This window comes from Echinops telfairi, unplaced genomic scaffold (assembly GCF_000313985.2).
Source record: "Echinops telfairi isolate 266 unplaced genomic scaffold, ASM31398v2 ScPeMD7_7468;HRSCAF=8506_0, whole genome shotgun sequence".
Taxonomy (NCBI): Eukaryota; Metazoa; Chordata; class Mammalia; order Afrosoricida; family Tenrecidae; genus Echinops; species Echinops telfairi.
Genome location: NW_022111369.1, coordinates 57,515,985 through 57,523,447, shown reverse-complemented (window position 1 = coordinate 57,523,447; position 7,463 = coordinate 57,515,985).

Sequence of the window (7,463 nt, the reverse complement as noted above, 5' to 3'; positions counted from 1 at the left end):
AGGAAAGGACTTGGAACAAGAGATATCATGGCTGACATCAGATGGATCTTGGCCGAAAGCAAAAGATATCAGAAAGATGTTTACTAGTGTTTTATTGACTGTGCTAAGACGTTTGACTGTAGGGACCAAGCAAACTATGGATAATCTTGAGAAAAACATGACACGGTGCTCATGCAGAATGTGTGCACTTCACAAGAGGAAGCTGTGCAAGCAGAACAAGGGCATAATGCATAGTTTAAAATTACGAAAGATGTGCTTCAGGGTTTTGTCCTCTCACTATACTTATTCAATCTGTATGCTGAGCAAATCATCAAAGAAGCTGGCTTATATGAAGAAGACTGGCATCAGGATTGGAGTTAGGTTTGCTAACAACCTGTGATATGCATATGACAAAACCTTGCTTGCTGAAAGTGAGGGGGACTTGAAGTACTTGCTCATGAAAGACAGGATTACAGGCTTCAGTATGGATTACAATTAAATATAAAGAAAATCAAGCTCACAGTTGTACCAGTAGGTAAAAGTGTGGTAAAACAGGGGGAAAAAAAAGATTTAGTCTTGCTTGGATCCACAATTAATGGTCATGGCAGCAGCAGTCAGGAGATCAAAAGATATAGTGCATTGGATAAATATGCTGAGCCAAGACCGCTTTAAAGTGTTGAAAAGAAAAGATGCTATTTTGAGGACTAAGATGTCTGACTCAAGTTATAGTATTTCAATGGGCTCAAATGCATGTGAAAGTTTGACATGGAAGACCAAAATGAATCAATGAATTTAGTTATGGTGTTGCCAATGAATATTGAAAGTACTTTGACTGCCAAAGGAACAAACAAATCTGTCTTAGAAGGAATATAGACAGAATGCTCCTTACAAGGAAGGATGTGCTACTTTGCCCCATGTAGTTTGGAAAGGTTTTCAGTAGAAACTAGTCCTTGAAAAGGGCATTATGTTTGGTAACGTGGTAGGGCATAGAAAAGGGAAAGATCTTAGACAAGATGGGTTCACACAGTTGCCATCTTACGGGTTCCAACATGAAAAGAATTGTGAGGATAAAATTCGAGTGGCGATTATTTATTCTTTTGTACACATGGTTCCTATGAGTCAGAATGGACTTAACAGGACCTACAACAACAATAATGGCTGGATTATCAATTTAAATATATCAACAAGCTCATAAAGCATTAGAAGCACTCACTTGTCTATGCCAGGAAATTTGCAAGACAAGTATTTGGACAACTGACTGCAAGAGATCAGAGTGTTCAAAATAGAGCAATATCACTGGTTTTATATGCCAGTAAATTTTTGTGAAGATAATTCAACAAAGGTTGAGAGGAAGCTGCCAGAGGTTCAGGCAGGATTCAGAAGAGAACTTGGAACAAAGGATAGCATTGCTGATGTCTGGTGAACCTAGGCAGAAAACAGCATACCAGAAAGAGTTTTCCTGTATTTTAGTGACTATGCCAAGGCATCTGGCTGTATGGGTCACAGTAAACTATGAATATCCTTGGGAAGAATGAGAATTTCAGAACACTTGATTTTGCTCCTGTGGAAGTTTTACCTGTATCAAGAGACAAGGGTGCAATAAGAGAATAGTGCATATAAAGGTGTCCGACAGCATTGTATCTTCTCATCATACTTACTAACACTGTATGCTGAGCAAATCCCCAGAGGACCTGGCTTTTATCGAGAAGAATGTGACTTCTGGATTTGGAGGAAGGCTTATTAACAACTCCTGATATGGAGATGACACAACCTTGTTTGCTGAAAGCAAGGAGGACTTGGAGCACTTGCTGATGAAGAACAAGGTTTGCAGCTTCCAGAATGGACTACAATTCAATGAAAGAAGATCAAAATCCCCACAAGTGGACCAATAGGTAAATGTGGAAAAAGGTTGATGTTGTCAAGGATTTTTCTTGGTTGGATTCACAATCAATGCTCATGGAAACAGCAGTGAAGAGATCACAAGATTCATTGCATTAGGTTAATAGACTGCACAAGACCTCTTGAGAGTATTGAAAAGCAAGGATTTACTTTGAGGACTAACATGGGCCTGATTCCAGCCATATTATTTTCAATAGCCTCATATATATTTGAAAGTTGGACATTGAATAAAGACAACTGAAGGTGAATAGATACATTTGAATTGTGGTCTTGAAAAGAATATTGAAAGTACTATGGACTCCTAAAGGGGCAACACAATATGTCTTGGAAGAAGTACAGCCAGATTATTCCTAGAGACAAGGATGCTGAGACTTCTTACATACTTTGGATGTGTTATCAGGAGAGGCCAGTCCCTGGAAAAGGACATCATGATTTATAAATGGAAGGGGCAACTAGAAAAGGAATTCCCTCGATGAGATGGATTGCTACTGTGGGGCTGCAACAATGGGCTCAAGCATAGGGCTCAATAATTGCAAGGATGGGCAATATTTCGTTCTATTGTCAATTCCTAAGATGCTCTATAGGTTGGAATTGATCTGATGCTACCTAACAATAAAAACAGGAACAATATCAACAACAATTCCCCATTATGTGACCTAAAATAATATAAATACTTCAAGTTGGGTTCTGCTGTGAGCAGTCAAGCAATTGTAAAAATATCAGGGTGAAGAGAAACTCCTTATTCAGGTCACATTCTGTTCAATTTTTAAGTAATAAAAATGAGGTGCAAGGAATTTAATTTGAATCCAAGAAAATACAAATTTAAGGCAAAAATTGGATTTTTACCCATTTACTGACTTCTCCCACCCTGTTTCTTTCTCCTTTTGTACCACACTTTAACTTTAAATATGTACCAAAAGGCTTATACAAATGAGGGAAACAGTTTCTAACAGTGTGGGAGCAATTTTTTGAAATATGTGTATCATCAGCTTTGATGATTAGAGGCAAGATTAACTCAAAGTTAAATTAAATCAAGGTGAAAATTTGAAAATATTAATCATAGAACATCAGTATGTAATTGGATTTCAAGTTATGGGCATAAATATCCAGAAAAAAGAAAATATTTTATTACATTACTATGAAAATATGCATCCCTTTCTGTGCTTTAAATTTTTCTTGTATTAAACATTTATTAAAGCTTGTCTTTATGATAAAATCCAATTTCATGCTCAAGCTGAAATTTTATTTTGAGTTTTGAATAATTATAGTATTGTTGAGAAATGTATTGTTTCCAGTAAAATGATGGTTAAACTAAATTTTAAATAGAAATTATTTAATTTTAAGGAATAATTTTTTTTAAGTAATCAAATTCAATATGTAATTAAGTAAATTTGGTCAACTTAGCTAGGCCAAAATTCACAGTGGTTCATCAGTTTAGTTCTAGCAATCCTCATAAGATGACCTCATATAATGTAATCAACTCCGTGATTAGGTCTGCTGTGAGCAACCCAACAACTGTAAGAAGTTTAGTGTGGAGTGCAACTCCTTATTCCAGTCACAACTCTGATGTAATTGAAAGGGTTTCCTTGTTATTTGGTCTGCTTCCTATAGAAATAGATACTGCTTGATTTTGTCTACGTCTGGATCCTGCAATCAGTTTGCCAACCTCTGGTTCTTTGCACTTCAGCATATGTCTTGCCATATTGCCTGCTGATTCCAGGAGCTATGATCTGCTTGTCATATGACCTGTCATTTGATGCCTCTGGTATAGTGCTTTGTGTCATTTGTCTCTCCAGACATAAGTCTGATCTGCTTGTTCTTGGACTCTTCCTCAGCCACCGGCCTCCAAGGACTACGATGGGACTTTCCTACAGCTAGAACTATGTAAGTAATTTTTGTTATAGAAGTGGATTACTTTCTATATTGTAGCAAAAATATTAGAGTTCAATATTGTTTTTCCCAATATTATCAAAATAATTAACTTCATTAAGAGCTGGTTTTGATCTCTATACTCTCTTTAGATAATGATATACCAGAGGTCATGTAAAAATTTCTCAGTTAAAAAGGGATGCCAAGTGTAAAAAAAAATTAAGAAGCTCTGTCTATGTGTCAGAATTAACTAGGTATCAGTGGTTGCTAGAAAAAAAATGTGAAAATGAAAATTAATAACTTAAATATAGAGATTAGAGTTTGGTCAGGTGTCCTGAGTAGAGATAGGTTTTAGAGTGGTCATAAGTATTTATTGTGTGTTCAGAACCTAGATTCAGAATCTAGGTTGCAAGGAAGTTGCTTGCGATGCAATATTGACAAGCACTTACAGAAACACCTTGATTTCATTACACATTTGATTTTTTAATTATTGTTTGGTCATTGCACATTCAGAAACCTTTACTCTTGCCAAATATGTTGGCATCCCTACTTTTAGTCATGTGGTCTCAAACCCATGTATGAGAAGTTCTGCTCTAGAAAATGGAGCCTACCGTGTTTGCTTTGCTTGTTTTTTCCTTTATTGTTCTTTTATTCTCTCTCTCTCTTCCTCTCTCTCTCCTGTTAGTTATGTATTTTGTAGTTTACTATGTATTTTTCAATAAAAACACAATAAATTTACCACGGTTCAAATTGCTACTAAGATGTTATCTATCAGGATTGGTTATGTGTTAATCAAAAGCCAAGTATTGACAGTATAACCTTTGCCTACAATATAAGAATCATTGCATGATGAATAGAGGAGGCCGTCAACATGCACAACAATCTGACATCAGCACAATCTGTATATTATGATTTGTACTTAAGTAATAAAATGGAAGTATCTTTGCATAATGCTCAGAGCTTGAAAAAATATCTTAGCAATGACTTTTTGATTTAAGTTTCTAATTAGAGATAAGTTTGAGCCTTCACAATCATTGTCCTTATTAAAAATCAGTTTTTAGGTGTGTTCTGCATGTGCTATAATAGAAAAATCAACATCTAGTAGAAATGTGTGTAGGTGAAATTTTATTGAATTATAGTGTGTGTGTTTTCCTTTCAAATATTGTATATAGAACATGGATAAAGGCAGTCCACGGGTTGTTTTAGCCTCTTAAAATTCATGGTACTTATTTTTAATGAAATAGATTAGCCTAGGAATTGGAAACGAAAAAAAGATTCTTGAAAGGAGAAAGTGAAGTTTCATTTGAATGCATGCAGTGAGTGTTGCCATGGGAACCCTGCTCCAAGTGTGGAAAGAAGGACGTGGTTCCACCTGCTGTAAGGAAGTCCATCATGTGCTGTCAGCTGCAGGAAATGGGCTCTGGTCAGAGCAAACTTTTAATTTTCCAAAGGTATTTGGTATGGACAAACGCCTTAGTGATAAAGCCTCCCCAAATATGCTATACCCATTATCAGAAATTATATTTCTGCTAGCAGGATAATGTAGTATCTAAATTAATTATTGTCATTTTCTAAATGTCAGGTGTAAATGGTGAAGAAAACTAGGAAATATTTGAAGATGCAAAAAAAAACCTTAAGTCACCTTAATTCTTTTTTTGCCTTAGATCAAGAAAACATCATATATCATAAATACTGACCCTTAAGTAATATTTTTAAAACTAAAATTATGTAAGATGGCCACGGATTTTATATGAAAGCCTACATTACCCCAAAACTGCAAGACATGAGAGTGATTCTAAGAGTATTGCTACGGGGGTTCGAATTCACATACATGTATGTTTATCCCATACAAAACATGTTTATATATGTCTCTGCCTTTAGTTACCATATGATGCAAATATATACTCTTACCTGTACACTTATCTTAGTCTCAGTTAAAAAAAAGGAAAAAAGTCTCATTGCCATCAAGTCGATTCTGTCTCATAGGGGCCCTACAAGACAGCATAGAACCACCTCTGGGGTTTTCAGGATAAGACTGTATCTAGGAGAGTGGGAAGCCCTGTCTTTCTCCCTTGGAGCAGCTGGTTGTTTTGAACAGCTGATCTTGCATTTAGCAGCCCAACGTGTAACCACTACACTGTTGGGACTTGATTAGTCTCAGTAAAGAACCTTTAAAAGCAGTGTAAAAAAAAGAAGCAATCAAATCAGCGGCTTCCAATGGTGTCTGCTGGGCTCTTTCAATTCAAGCAGAGATTACATCTGGGAAGGTGATGGCAACTGTTTTGTGAGATTCCAAAGGGGTGATCCTGACAGATAAGCTTAAAGACCACAAGGTGAACATGGAAATGTCTTATAAAAATGTTAAGAAAATTGAAAATTACATTGGTTGAAAAAAAGGAGTGGGGGGGCAGGGACATTGCATTGTGTAATCCCCCCCCCCTCAAGAAAATGTATTGCGCACTCTTTGAGGTTAGCAAGGGTTGTCTTAGAGAATCCTATAAAGGAAACTTCCCTTGATCTCTCCTATTGCCTTGATCTTTCCTCTTCCAAATTCTTTTTCCTACAAAATCTAGAGAGCATCAATTGATTCCCTTGCAGATGCCAAAACTTCTGCTTTTATGCGGTAGAAATAAATCCGTGCTGCATTTAGAGGCCATTTCATGAACACTTTGACTTGTTGAACACTAATGATTTAAGACCAGAATTCTGGGTAACATAGAGAACATCATGTATGAAGGTGGTTAAAAGTCACAAACATTCAGGAAAGAAAGAAAAGACTGAAGTGGCTATTAGAAGACGCCATCAATTGCTCTTAAATGGAGAGTAGTGAAGCCAAATGTAGGAGCCCTGGTAGTATAGAGGATTATGCACTGGGCTGTTAACCACAAGGCAGTTGTTTGAAACCCCCAACAAGCGGTTTCTTGGTAGAAAAATGAGTCTTTTTAATTCAGTAGAGGATTATAGTCTCAGAAACCCACAGGGGCAATTTTACTCCATCCTGTAGAATCACAAGGAGTCAAAAACAACTTGAAGACAGTGAATTTGGCTGACTTTGGAAAGCAAATGAAAGAAATGATGAGATATCGGTTCCTGGTTGGGGGGGATAAAATACTTAGTAATAGAGGGTGATTAAAAAACAAATCCTTGGCAACATGGGTAAACACAATGATTGCAGCAATGGGCTCACCTATAGCAATCATTGTGAGGACAGCACAAGATTTGTCAGTGATTTGTTCCATTGGCTAGCTTAGAGTTGGAACAGACTGTATGACACTTAGTAACAGCTATCCATTGAGACATACTGAACCATGCAGGCAGCTGCAAAGCAAGACGGAAGGAATAAGCAGAATCAGTGCACTAAAACGAATGTGTGACAGTCAGCCATTTAAGACCATAGCATATACTTGAGAAAGAAGAACACTCAAATAAGAAGTCGAAGCTACACTCTAAACCAAACCCCAAATCACTGCCATCCAGCCAATGCCGACTCACAACGATCCCCTGTGGGGTGCCAAGACTGTAAGTGTTTACAGGAATGGAAAGCCCAGGCCTTTTCCCTTGGAGCTGCTGGTAGTTTACAACCATGAACCATTGGATCACAACCCAATGCATATTACAACACTATACCACCAGGGCTCGGCAATGGTAAAATACAGGACTCCATTAATTGAGATCTTTCAACAAATAGCTGCAAGCAGTCCCAGGATGCCTGGGGG